At 42.4% G+C, this 15,094-nt stretch overlaps 1 protein-coding gene across 1 annotated transcript in view; it reads right to left on the reverse strand.

Annotated features, from left to right (window-relative positions):
* Window positions 1-15,094, reverse strand: part of LOC131443506 (NLR family CARD domain-containing protein 3-like) — a 158,394-nt gene that overhangs the window by 28,186 nt on the left and 115,114 nt on the right. The window lies entirely within an intron of this gene.

The following is a 15,094-nucleotide window of genomic DNA, read 5'->3' on the forward strand; positions in this document are numbered from 1 at the left end:
AGTGCCCTCTAACTTTGCCGTACGTTGTCCGATCTGCACAAAACCTTATATGTGACACCAGGGACCTGTCCTGAGCATGTCCGTAAAAGGTCACCTCCCTACAGGGAGTGGAACGCCCGAAACAGGAAGTAAAGTCTTACATTGTCCGATCTGAACAAAACTTGATATGTAAGACAAGGGAACTTCCCTGAACACGTTTACGGAGACGAACAGGAAGTTGGCCATTTTAAACAGGAAGTGCCCTCTAACTTTGCCGTACGTTGTCCGATTTGCACGAAACCTTTTATGTGACACCAGGGACCTGTCCTGAGCATGTCTGCGAGAGATGACCTCCCAACAGGAAGTGGAATGCCCGAAACAGGAAGTAAAACTCTAAGATTATCCGATCTGCACAAAACTTGAAATGTAAGACAAGGGAAGTTCCCTGAACACGTTTACGTACACGCACTTGACCGAACAGGAAGTCTGCCATTTTAAACAGGAAGTGCGCTATAACTTTGCCATACGTTGCCCGATCCCCCTCGAAATTTGGAACGACATGCGCGGGGACGCCGCTGAAAATAACTAGTACTGAAAATAACTAGTACTGAAAATAACTAGTACCGCGCGCGGTGAATGAACGGGTGAGAGCGCGAGGCACGCGGGGAGCCGTGGCACACGGCGACCCGCGTGGGTCGGCTCGAACCCGTTCAGAACCGCGCGCGGTACTAGTTATTTTTATTTTTATTATTCTTATTATTCCTTAAAGTAAATCGCCTTTTTGAGGCCTTTCCCATACCCCAAAACTCACCAATTTTTGTGACCGCATCAATCGTGGTGTAAATTTACGTCTGAAAAAGGTTCGGGGAATGTGCGTCGAAAATTGAATGTGGGAGGGGCCAATAAGTGCGGCGCCACCTGTCCAAATTCACCATGACCAACACAATTATCACACATGCACGAAATTCGGTACAAATGTGTAGAAGGTCAGGATGAAGAAAAAATTACATTATGACCATGATCCAAACCCAACAGGAAATCCGCCATCTTGGGTTGATTGGCGATTTTTTGGCGATTTTGGCGAATTCGCAGCAATGGTATTTGAACTAACTCCTCCTAAAGTTTTCGTGCGATCACCTTCAAACTTGGTGAGGTCCCTGTGGACCAGTAGAGGAGCTCACGGTATCAAAAGTTTTTTCAAATGTCGCATGGCGCACGAGATAGGGGGCGGCAAAGTTCGTGATGATTCTGATGTTTCGCATCAGAAAAAAAAACCTCTTATAACTTTGCGATGGAAGGTCCGATCCGAACCAAACTTGCTACCATTGATGATGGGCCATGGCTGAAGACGTCTATGAAAAAACGGTGAAGTTTGAAAACAGCGCCTCCTTGTGGTGAAAGAAAATACACAAAAAAAAAGTTTTTTTACGATTTCGGGAATAACTTTTACACAGATAATCGTACCGCACTCAAAATTGGTGACAACAGTCAAAACACATGGTAGATGATGCGTGATCAATATGACGACAAATCGTTTAACGGTGTTGCCATGGCAACGACTCAAAGTCGGATTTTTGGGACAAAAAATCAAACTGCTACAACTTTGTGAATCCTGGTCCGATCTGAACCAAACTTGCTAGGATTGATGATAGTCCGGCCCTAAAGACGTCTATATGAAAATATTAAATTTCGAAAACAGCGCCTCCTGGTGACAGCAGACAATATGACAGCTTGTATTTCAATTATCTCCTCCTAGAGCTTTTGTGCGATCACCTTCAAACTTGGTGAGATCAATGTGGACGAGTTGAGCATCAAAAGTTATCAAAAGCTTTTTAAAATATTGTACGGCGTACGAGATAGGGGGCGCCAAAATTGGAGATAATAATAATTTTTCATAACAGACAATGAAACTCTTATAACTTCGCGATGGAAGGTCTGATTCCAACAAAACTTGCTATAGTTGATGATGGTTAGTTGCTGAAGACGACTATGTTGCTGAAACGGTACATTTTGAAAACAGCGCCTCCTGGTGGTGGTAGAAAATTCTAAAAAAACAAACTGTTACAACTTTGTCAATCCTGGTCCGATCTGAACCAAACTTGCAAGGATTGATGACAGTCCGGCCCTGAACACGTCTATATGAAAATATTCATTTTCAAATACAGCGCCCCCTGGTGACAGCAGACAGAATTACATTTATAGTTTTTGATGCTGCTCCAACAGGGATTGTTGTATCCACTTGAAACTTAGTATGTGGGACCCCAGACCCTTCCTCAACATGTCCGTAAAAGGGTCACCTCCCTACAGGAAGTGGAAGGCCCGAAACAGGAAGTAAAGTCTTACATTGTCCGATTGACACGAAACTAGATATGTGAGTTACCGGACCTTCCCTGAACATGTTTACGGAGACGCCGTTGACCGAACAGGAAGTTGGCCATTTTAAACAGGAAGTGCCCTCTAACTTTGCCGTACGTTGTCCGATCTGCACAAAACCTTATATGTGAGTTAAGGGACCTGTCCTGAGCATGTCCGTAAAAGGTCACCTCCCTACAGGAAGTGGAACGCCCGAAACAGGAAGTAAAGTCTTACATTGTCCGATTGACACGAAACTAGATATGTGAGTTACGGGACCTTCCCTGAACATGTTTCCGGAGACGAACAGGAAGTCGGCCATTTTAAACAGGAAGTGCCCTCTAACTTTGCCGTACGTTGTCCGATTTGCACAAAATCTTATATGTGACACCAGGGACCTGTCCTGAGCATGTCCGTAAAAGGTCACCTCCCTACAGGAAGTGGAACGCCCGAAACAGGAAGTAAAGTCTTACATTGTCCGATTGACACGAAACTAGATATGTGAGTTACGGGACCTTCCCTGAACATGTTTCCGGAGACGAACAGGAAGTCGGCCATTTTAAACAGGAAGTGCCCTCTAACTTTGCCGTACGTTGTCCGATTTGCACAAAATCTTATATGTGACACCAGGGACCTGTCCTGAGCATGTCCGTAAAAGGTCACCTCCCTACAGGAAGTGGAATGCCCGAAACAGGAAGTAAACTCTAAGATTGTCCGATCTGAACAAAACTTGATATGTATGACAAGGGAACTTCCCTGAACACGTTTACGGAGGCGCATTTGACCGAACAGGAAGTCGGCCATTTTAAACAGGAAGTGCCCTATAACTTTGCCATACGTTGCCGCGATCCCCCCCGAAATTTGGATCGACATGCACGGGGACGCCGCTGAAAATAACTAGTACTGAAAATAACTAGTACCGCGCGCGGTGAATGAACGGGTGAGAGCGCGAGGCACGCGGGGAGCCGTGGCACACGGCGACCCGCGTGGGTCGGCTCGAACCCGTTCAGAACCGCGCGCGGTACTAGTTATTTAACTTTAGTTTATTAAATCTTATCAAAATATGACCTCGTCCTCTGGATCCTTTTGTTTCACCTACAATGGCTGTAATCTGTTTTCACCGGAAACATAAAATGATCAGTCACTATCTGATCTTTGAGTCCAGCAGAACTTCTCTTTCACCAAAAGCACAAATGTCCTCTAAACCAGTGATTTCCAAACATTTTAGTCGCTGAACAACTGAATCAGTGACGTGAGATTCATGAGCTTCACAGTAAAAACATCACGTCGACAAAAAGTTACAACTTTTTCATTTTCAGTGCATTTCTTTTTCAATCCGTGTTTCTGCTGCACGTCACATGTACTTTTATGTGTTATCGTCTATGTGTTTTTTTATGTTGTTTATATGTGAAATAAACTAAACAGCTGATGGAGACAGAGTGAGTCAGAGGAGGCGGAGTTAAGTCATAAGAACATGATGGATCTGTAACAGGGAAGTGATTGTTTTGCAGTTAGCAGCACTAGCCAAGTTAGCTGAGAGAGGATCCACTTTTCAGACAAAGGTCAAAGTAAAAGAAAACGAGTTCATATCTTAGGAATTATTGAACAGGAAATTCCACTTTTCACTGTAGCAGTCACTTTTACTCCATGATTGATTCTTTAGCTGTGACAAAGGAACACGACTCTCTCTACAAAAACAAACACAGTGAACTTGTAGAAAAGTCTTTTGTTACGACCAGGTGACGTTTGAGCTCCAAACAACATCTGGTCGTTAACAAGAGTTTGTGTTTATAGATGTTACATTTAAATATGTTTGATGTCAAACCATCACTCAGTGAATTAAGACCATACAGAAGTTCAGCTCGTGGGTTCTGAGCATCCACGTGATTCCAGTGTGTAATATCACATGTCAACCAGCAGATGTCAGCATTTATACTGTGTCAGCAGAGCTGCTTCAAAAGGGTTGGGCCTTCTTCACGTTCAGAGGAACCAGGACATGTTCACATCCCATAATAAGACAAGTTTGCAGTATTACACCAGACATTTAAGCCTCTCAGTGTCACTACAGGGTCAATTCATTCTGTGTAAAAACCTCAGTCACTGAACAAGAGTCAGTGACGTGAGATTCATGAGCTTCACAGTAAAAACATCACGTCCACTCAAAGTCATGTGTGATGAGATGAGTTTAGTTTCGTTACCTTGTGAAAGCAGGAAATGATCGTCAAGAAGCTGCTGAACGTCTGTGAAGTGATTCTGCTGCTGAACAGGAAACAAACCACAGACCAAAGTTTTCTCAAGTCTCATCTGAAGGAAATGTGATGAATGTGATCAAATAACTGCTCTGATCTCAACTTTACTCTAATCGACTCGACTCCGTTTAGTATCAGCATGTTGCTTTCATAGCGCCTCCTCAAAGTGGGCGGAGTCATCACAGCAAGCCTGCGTGATACTATGGTGACGTGGTTTTCTATGGGAGACTAGTAAAGGATTGTCTCCTTAATGAACCTGTTTTGCCAGTTTCCAGCAACATTTGTAGACCGTCAAGGGTGCACACTTGCTGCTGCTACATAATCATCCTGTTAACATTTCTCACTCGTTTCCATTACTCCCTTTAATTGAAATTCTTGATCTGTTCACTGTTCTGTATTTGATATAAATGCCACCCTCTACCCTCTCTATCCCACCTCTCTTGCCACATGTGGTTGTTTTCCCCCCAGATGACACTCTTAACCTCAGCCTTACTAACACTCACTTCCATTTCCACTCTTTCTTTCCTTAATGCCCTCTTTGCCAATTTATCTGCCCTCTCATTCCCCCTCACTCCTACATGCGCTGGTACCCACATAAATCCAACCTGACGTCCTCTGTTCATTACTCTAGTAACTGACTGCAATATTTCATACAACATGTCCTGTCGGCTATTAGAATGAAATGAATTCATGCTCCACAGAACTGACGAGGAATCTGAGCAAATCAGTAGCCTGTTGTGTCTGGCCTCTTCCACCCATCGTAGAGCTATAAACACTGCCAGCATCTCCACCGTGTAGACCCCCAACATATTCAGTGTTCTCCTACTTAGCCCAATCCCCCTCTCTGGCACAGCCACCCCAAATCCTGTCACTCCTGTCTCAGGTTCCCTAGCCCCTTCTGTATACATCAGCACCAAGTCTCCATACTCTCCCATTACATGACGTTCAAACGCACCTACCAAATCTATTTGACCCTTTCCTTTTCTTTTCATTTCTAACAGATGCCAGTCTATTTTCGGGCCCTCAAGCATCCATAATGGTGTTGCTGGACTACAGACTATTGTGGGGCTTATTCTCACCGCTAAGACTCCCAGTTCATTTGCCAATTCCTTTCCTACTCTCCCTTTGATTTTCCCTCTGACTCTTCCCATTCTCCCAGCACTCCTGCAGTACCACTTTCATCGGGTGAGAATCATTGTGTCAGAGTTGAGACTCTGGGCTCACACCGGACTTCTCACCTGCCATCCAGGAGTTAAGAGGACCATGTATGTCATTTCCCAGAGGTTTTGGTGGCCCTCCATGGAGAGGGAGGTTCGGGAGTATTTGGAGGCGTGTTCCATCTGTGCCCGCAACAAGACCTCCTCCAGAGCGCAGATGGGGTTGCTGCAGCCATTCCCTGTTCCCACTCGTCCATGGGCTGAGATCTCACTCGACTTCATCACGGGGCTCCCGGTCTCTGAAAGAAACACCACTGTGCTCACAGTGGTAGACAGGTTTTCTAAAATGACTCATTTCATAGCATTACCCAAGCTTCCATCTGCCAAAAGAACGGCAGAGATTATGATGACTCAAGTATTTCGTATTCATGGTTTTACCAAAGACATTGTTTCAGACCGGGGCCCCAGTTCATATCCAGGTTCTGGAAGGAGTTCTGCAAACTCATCGGAGCCACCGTCAGCCTCACCTCTGGTTATCTCCCAGAAGCCAACAGCCAGATGGAACGTCTCAACCAGGAGTTAGAGACATGTCTTCGATGCTTGGTGTCGCAGAATCCGGCTTCCTGGAGCAAGAAGCTGGTGTGGGTGGAATATGCCCACAACTCTCTTCTCACCTCGGCCACTGGCATGTCTCCATTCCAGTGCGTCTTCGGCTACCAGCCCCCTGTCTTCTCGGAGACAGAAAAGGAAATCATCGTTCCGTCGGCCCATGCCATGGTCCGGCGATGCCACCGCATCTGGGCAGCCGCCCGTAAGGCACTCCTACGCAGTGCGGACCGCATGAAGAGGGCTGCTGATCGGAGGCTCCGACCTGCTCCGCTATACAAGCCTGGCCAGAAGGTCTGGCTCTCTACGCGGGATTTGCCTCTCAAAGTTGCCTCCAGGAAGTTGGCTCCACGGTTCGTGGGGCCTTTCCCAGTGTCCAAGGTCATCGGCTCTGTCCGTCTGCGTTTGCCCCGGTCCATGAGAGTCCACCCCACCTTCCACGTCAGCCGGGTGAAACCGGTTAAGGAAAGCCTCATGGTTCCCGCGGCCGTACCCCCTCCACCTCCCCAGATGGTCGACGGCGGTCCTGTCTACTCAGTCAAGGCTCTGCTGGCTGTGCGCAACAGGGGCCGGGGCAGGCAGTTCCTGGTGGATTGGGAGGGCTACGGTCCAGAGGAACGATCATGGGTTCCTGCAAGCTTTATTGTGGTTCCTGACCTCATCACAGACTTTTACAGACGCCACCCTCAGTTATCTGGGTCGTCAGGAGCCGTCCTTAGAGGGGGGGTACTGTCATATCTAGAAAGTTGTTTTGCCTTCTATTTGTTGTCTTGTGACTTCCTGTTTTATTTTGACATCTCTCTTCCTCTTGTTTCAGATAACTTGCCCTTCCCCTGTAGGTTTCCCGCCAGTGTGATTATCTTCCCCGCCCTGATTGTTTCCACCTGTTCCCCATTACTTTGAGTTTACATATAGCCTGTGCTTCCCTCTGCCCTGTGCCAGTTCGTCCTGTCTGTCATGCCAGAGAACCCACGCCAATCCACGCCACGTCAATTGTTTGTAAGATTTTTGAGTTTCTTAGTTGCTACTTTGTTTTGTCCCTTTTTGAGCCATCAGAGTTTTTTTCCTCGTGGAGAGTGATTTTGATTTGGCACCTTGCCCAAACCTTTTGTCTCCTCCCAGTGAGTGATTATGATTTATTAGTTTTGCCTTTTGCTTATCTAGTGATTCCTCGATAGAGTGATTTTCTGTTGTTACTTTTCCTCCTCTGTGAGTGATTTTTATTTGTTACTTTGTCCAATAAGCCCTGCGATGGACTGGCGAACTGTCCAGGGTGTACCCCGCCTATCGCCCGATGTAGCTGAGATTGGCACAGCACCCCCCGCGACCCTCTGGTGGAGGATAAAGCGGTTAGATGATGACTGACTGACTGACTGACTAAATTGGAATATTTTTGGAAGTTGTCTTCGAGTCGTACTATTGGGTTCAAGTCCTTGTTCGGTTGTGACACTTTGTTGAGCTGAGTTGTTGAATTAAACATGTTCTCGTTTTCTATTTTTACAGATCCCTGTGGTGTGAGGAAGCTGTGGAAGTGTAAGTATTGTGAGTTTATCTGTGATAGTAAAACAATTTCTGACGTGTGGGGAAAACCTTTATATTTTCTGTAAAGCAAGCAGATGAACAGACACACGTACAACGCAGACACACACGTACAACACACACAAACAACACTGACACACACTTAAATGCTGTAGGAATCGTGCTGAAGGATGGGAAAATTGGACAACTGAAGACATAAGACATTATTGTTTCAGTTCTTCATCAGTCTATGTTGATGGAATTAGATATTGTTCTGATATGATGGCCTGTTGGTTCATGCTCAGGGGGGTATTCCATCAAGCAGGCTAAAGGCAAAGCCAAGTTAAATGGCCAAGTCTGGCTAATATGAGTGAAAGTTCGGTTCCATCAAAGAGGCTGAGATTAGCCCCAACTCAGTAACCATGGAAACTATGACTCTGGCTAAGCCTCAACCATGGCTAAGCCATAACTGTGGCTCAGGTTTCCGTTCCATCAATCTGAGCCTCAACCCTGTTCCACCAAGGTGGCTAATGTGAATGCCAGCCATGTAACCATGGTAACTTATGCTGCCGGGCAAACCTGGTGTGTAGCAGGCTAAAAGTGAAGCTTAGCACCATCTATGATCAAAGGATGTCCAATAGACAGAAACAGAGACACACAACTGTCATGGAATGATAAAATAATATGTAAAACATAAAATATATAATAAAATGTATTAAAGAAATGATTTATACTAATAATTATATATTATCTATAATTAAATTAAAGAACACTATCACCAAAATAAAATATAATAAAAAAATAAGACACAAGTAAATACAAAATTAAACTAATTAGCAAAAAAATATAATAAAAGGAAACTGAGGCATTGAAAATAAAAGATGGAATGTGTACACCAAACCACAATTAGATGATTGATTTGCTGTCACCTGCATTCACTTACTGTAATAGGGGTCCTCGTCTCCATTGAATTGCTTGATTTGCTAAAATGATTCTAGATAAATAATCAATAGATCTGTCATATGATTATTTCCTATAGAATGATAACCAACATTGCATTTCGTCATGTAATTATCTACCATCAATTGTATGATAAATGTGATGAGTCATGTAAAATACGTTGATTAAATGTAGCCTATTATTATCAAAAATGTAGGCAAGGCAACTTTATATAGTACATTTTAGCACAAGGTGATTCAAAGTGCTTTACATAAAATAAGATGAAAATACAACAATTCAACATATAGCATCTGGGACAAAATACAGAAGTAGCACAAATACAGCATGTAAAAATGACAGGCTTAAATGAAAATGATATCAATTCTATACAATTGGCCATGCAGGAAATAAATGAAAGCTATCACATCGATTTGCAAAACAATCAGTTGATAATGTGGCGTCGGCAGCGAGGCGTCTTTAACTCGTCTGACTGGTGTGTGTGTGTGTGTGTGATATCTGTCACGCCCTGCAGACAAGGAAACGTGTTGTTTGTTTTTAAGTGCAGACAGAGGCTCGTTTACCCGTCGTCCGCTCTCACACGGTTAAAGAGACGCAGGCGTCTGCGTGTGTCTGTGAATAAACTGCAACGTCTTCTTCCATCCTTTTGTTTTTGATACTTTGGTTCATTAAAACAAAAACACGACAAACGTCTGGTTTGAGAAAAACGCTTCAGTGTCACAGTAAATCTCACCTTTAACGTTCTGCAGGAGATTAAAACCAAAGTGTGAGTGAAACTGTTCATCTGTGTGTGTGTGTGTGGACACTAACTTAAATCAAGCTGAAAATACCTTTAATACTTTTAAGTTATGGACTGGAATCATGGATGTATTATAAGAACTGGATAGAGCACCGCCCCTCTGGTTGTGTTCATTCCTATGGAGTTGCTCACTCAGCACATATGCCAAAAAAGTTTCTGACTTCTGCGTTTATTTCCTGGTTGTGTAGAGCATGAGCATGCGCAGTAGTGTTACCCCCCATGATGCCTTTCAGCTATGTGAACAGTTCTTATAATACATCCATGACTGTGACCTGTGTGTGTAACAAAGTACAAATACGTACAAAAAGTAACAAAGTTCAAATACTTTGTTACTTTACTCAAGTTCAATTCAATTCAGTTTTATTTGTACTGCGCCAAATCATAACATCCATTATCTCAAGGCTCTGTACAAAGACATCATGGAGAAATCTGTGACAGAACCAGACTCACAGACGTGCAGCAGCTGCCTCGACCGGTTGGGGTGAAAGAGGAGAGGAGGGGGAGAGACAAGGGGGAGAGGTAGAGACAAGGAGCAGATACACAACAACTGTATCACGTTCTAAGTTTATACAGGACACTTAGAGTCAGAGATGTGTGATGATGACATGTTCATACTATGATGTCATTTATAGAAGCAGCAGCAGAGACTGTTGATACAAGTTATACTGATAAGCACTTTTAATGATGGCATCATTATAATAATGCTGATGATCTATTCACACCATATTCATATATATTCATATTCACACCCTGAGTGTGAGAGAGTGCAGTCCAGGTCTACAGCAGCATAACCAAGAGCTGCTCCAGGTTTATCAAAAAGGAAATATTCCTCTATTTAAATATTCATATTTCATTGCTCTTATGACTTCTCATGTGTGACATGTCAGGTGTCAGCCTCGTTTCACAGCTGTTATATTTAGTGTTAGTCCAGTTTAGTTCTAGTTATTTTAATCACAGAACAGGAAGTGCTGCAGGAAACGGCTTGAATTAAAAAACAGAAGAAGAAAAGAAAAGTGGCAGCAGTGACCTGTTCTAACGGAAGCATTTTTCATCTGGTCCAAGGATGAGGATGAGGATTTGACGTGAGTCATGGCGTCCGTGTGGGCGCCAGAGGAAATGAAAGACACTTATGGTGGAAGAAAGTATTTAAAAAAACAAAAAACGCAGCATCCAAGACAAGAATGTTTTTTTTTTGCATGAAAGAACTCAAAAAAAGTTACTTGAGAAAGTTTCTGTTTGTTGTTATTAACCGTTTAGGTCGGTATAATACATGATGTATTTGTTTGTGTTTCCATACACAGCAAAAACGTCAGTGTTGATTTAACACCCACAGTGTTAAATTTAACACCAAGAAAGTGTCTATATGTGTCCACACTAGCTGGTGTTAAAGTAACATTTTTGAAAGTGTTAAAGGATTAACACCCATTTTCTTGTTAACTTAACACCCCATATTGTCAAAAATTTAACACTGCACAACACTCCCCAGTGTAGTATTTACACTACACTGGTGTTGGTGTTAAAATATAATGTTAAAAGTAACACTGTAGTTTTCAACACCAACGCCAGTTAGTGTAAGCACAACATGTGGTGTTGAAAATGTATGTAATGACGACACTTATGGGTGTTAATACCAATACTTTTCAGTGTATAAAAATAACACTATTTTTCAACACCAACCCCAGTAATGCTTACATTATTCAGTATAAAAATTGCCCACACCCAACTACCTTACATTAAAGACATAACACAGAATTGTAACTCTGAATGGATTTAATACAAAGTTCAGTCAATATTGCAGACCTAAATAAATGTACAGCTCATACAAAACAGCAATGGGGCACAATATATGTTCTTTCATCATTTTCTGGCGAAAACTGTCTGTCATAAGCTCGATAATAAATAAGCTCAGACACACAAATAATAGCAAAGACATCATCCACATCCTCAATTCTGAAACCATTAAGGTGATCATCAAAATACAGTGTGATAACTTTAGTGGTCAAAAGAAATGCATCACCATCCTTGATAATGATATTGACAATTTTTTTGAACACAGGCATTTCATTTTCAGTACTCGTACAGACAAACATTCCAATGCGGTATTCTGTTCCATAGTTTTTCACCCATGAAGTAGTAGAGACACAAGGCATATTTAAGTTAGAGCAAGACCTCAAAACCTCACAACCGTCTAGTTCACTTGTTGGGGAATCCTTAATCGGGCCAAACTGAAACCTCTGGAAATAAAAATTCTCCCAATGAAAAGCCAACTGATTCTGGTGTTTCTTTACCAGTGTTTTGGTTATGTTCTTAAAATTCTTAACAGACTTCTTAAAGAAATTGTGTTTGCCTTCAAACCTCATACACCACATATGTATTAGAGGCCCTATTTTCCTAATACATCTGGGATAATGAATCATAAAATGATGCTTCGGAATTAGTCTCTTTTCTGTAAACAATGACTTGAAGAGTTTGTGATGGTCAGAAATTAAATGCTTTAAGAAATAAGTCATACCATTTGTGATGATTGGCGAGAACACAATATTGACAATTTGAATTAAAAGAAGAATTACTCGCCAGTAACTGTTGTCCCTGTCAACCAGATCTCCAAAAATCAAGGGAGTGTTACGCAGGAGGCACCATGACTGAATGGCATTGAGGCCAAGGTCATTGCTACCATCATCAACTTTGACGGCACTAGGTCTGTTGTTTCGCTCACTGTGTCCATAGTCAAAGCTCTGGATCCTTTCCGAAAGGGTGTTTTTGTCTATGGAATTCCTAACTAAGTACTGAAAAAGAAGCTTAAGTTCAAACTGCACAACTCCCTCCAACAGGTCGTGCATAATATCGACTGCATAATTGTCTGAGGAATGAAAAAACTGCAATGCATTAAGAGGACAGGCTTTTTTCACACCAAATGAGTGAACTAGATTGGGATTTTGTGCCATATTATTGCAATGTTCTAAATAGAGCTCTTTTGTGCAAAGAATTAGGTCTGGGTCATCCTCACTAAATACAGACTGCAAACTTGTTTTGTCAGTTAAACAAAATCGGCAACAGTAAGTTGCACTGAACGATTCAACCATACCAAAAAGGCCATGTAATGCCAAATTATCACCGGTAACCTGAACAACAGACCCCCTCAATGGCGTATCTGAAAACGGTACCTGGATTCCCTGTGTCTCCAGAGTTTTCAAATCATTAACTAGAGGTTGTAAGATTGGACCAAAACCATATTTCTTAATGTCATCAGAATGAAAGAGAGACACCAGATGAATGTTCATCAAAACAGAATTAAGCTTAGTTGGCAAATTTCTTAAAATAAAGTAAACACAGCCAAGTTTATGTACTCCCTTTTTAGATCCAAGCGGATTGGCAGTTTCGAAGTCATCGTAATAAATCTGAATTTGCAGTGCATGTTCTTTCTCTGAAAATAAAGGGTGATTCCTGAAGTATGAACCATCATTGATGTCTCTATAAATGCCATCGTCATGACACTTAACTTGCTGAAAGCAGGCACAGAGTTCCTGGTTGGTAAACATTGACTGAAGCGTTCCTAAAATTGGTACGTACATGAATTTATCATTAACAGGAATTTGACTGTATACACCAGTGGTTTTATCAAAGCGTGTATCATAACGTACACCAAGAACATGCTCTACTGGCTCAACAATTTTCCATTTTTTTTCAAAATGTCTTTGCCTCTTTGTTACCGTGTTTAGAAGCGAGAATGGATTTTCTAAGTTCTCCAAACATTCTTTGACTTTGTCTAAGGTCTGTTCATTCACCTCAGACGAAAGACATTCAAGAACAGCATCCTGTGCTTGAATATGGACGTCATTCACAACCTCCTCCATTGAACAAGCTAAAGATTGCACTGTATTTTCAGCAACTCCAGCTGCTTGTACTTGAGCGATAACAGAGCTACACATATCTACAAATGAACTTTCTTTCAAAAGATTTTGGTGACTAACAGAAGAATCTGGACCTGGCAAAGGCTCAGTGGCACAAAAACTGTCCATGTCAACACTGTCCATACCAACACAGTCCATATTATCAACAATATCTCGGGCCAAACTGTCTCCATGTACCTTCAAGAGGTGTTTCTTGAACCTAGAATAAGTGTAAAAAACAGATGGACAACCATGTTCCCCACATTTCAAACGCAATGTGCGCCCCGGATACAAAGCATGACTAAACTTCAAATGCTGGAAAAGAGCAGAACAATTTCTGTGCTGAACCTTACACTTATAACATGTTAACATATTTAAATTCAAATGTTACTAATTCTCACTCTGATTTCCTTGACTCTTGGGCTCTCCTTTGCGGTGGCCACATCAATGCCATAGATGGTTGTTTGGATGAAGGTGTAGAAGTTGAAGAGGGTCTCATCATAAGACACAGCAAAGATGAAGTGCGCCTTAAACAGTTCGTCGAAGGCAGCCACAGCAGTCTGTGCCACACAAGGAATAGGCTTCTGGTCCAGAACGATGTAAAACTTTTGGATGCTGCTCTTCTTTTCGCCAACGCAGAGAAGGAAGGGTTGTGCAGATCCAATTCTGCCAAGGAAAGTCGCCATGCTCGTCCCCACCTAAGATTGAAAGACAGAACATTAGAAAGAGAGATTTGTGCTTGTTCACTCCCAAGTGATAAGATTTACTATTTTAATTTTGAACATTTTCCCACTTCCTTCACCTGCAAACATATGAAAAAGATCTAAAAAGAGGATGAGCTGTACTAAAGATTACATAATCAACAGTGAATGAAACAAAACATCCATTAATTCATGTCAAAAACATACCTTCATGAACTTGATTACGTGGTCAGCAGCCTCAGATGCACTGATTTTCCCGTGTCTTTTCCCCTTTTCCGTCGGAGGTAAGAGATGAACCAGCAGGAGAATAGCGGCCACGTCACTGCCCCATCCTAATTGAATCACAACACACAGCCCATCTGTAGTCAGATTATGCACAATTGTTCACGTACAGAACATAGGTGAACGTGCTCATCCGTTAACAACTACCACAATCATTGGATTCCTCCTGAGCAGACAGGAGGTCATCCAGATGAGTACTCTGGTGAAGGCTTTTGCTGATGGTGATGACCCTAGGCTTGTAGAACGTTGGCCATTTTGCAATAAACTTGCCGGAGATGTCTTTCCCAAAGAGCATGGTGAAGTCCTGATCAATCTAATACAGACAAAAATCATATCAAAATACAATTCAACACATCAATTAAGATGTACATCAACCAGTCTCAATCCCTTACCAAGCCAGGTATATCCAAGAATCTTGGGAAGTGATCTAGGATGAGTGAAGACTGGTCCGGACTGTGTAGCATTTGTTGTCTATACTTGAATGTTGCTTTCATTTTCTCCTTGACGACTACCAGGTCTGCCGAATGCTTCATCATGGACATTGCTTCTTTGCAGTCATCACCAAACAGCTGTTCAGATGTTGAGGTCTCACGTAGAGTCTTTG

Source organism: Solea solea, chromosome 17 (assembly GCF_958295425.1).
Source record: "Solea solea chromosome 17, fSolSol10.1, whole genome shotgun sequence".
Taxonomy (NCBI): Eukaryota; Metazoa; Chordata; class Actinopteri; order Pleuronectiformes; family Soleidae; genus Solea; species Solea solea.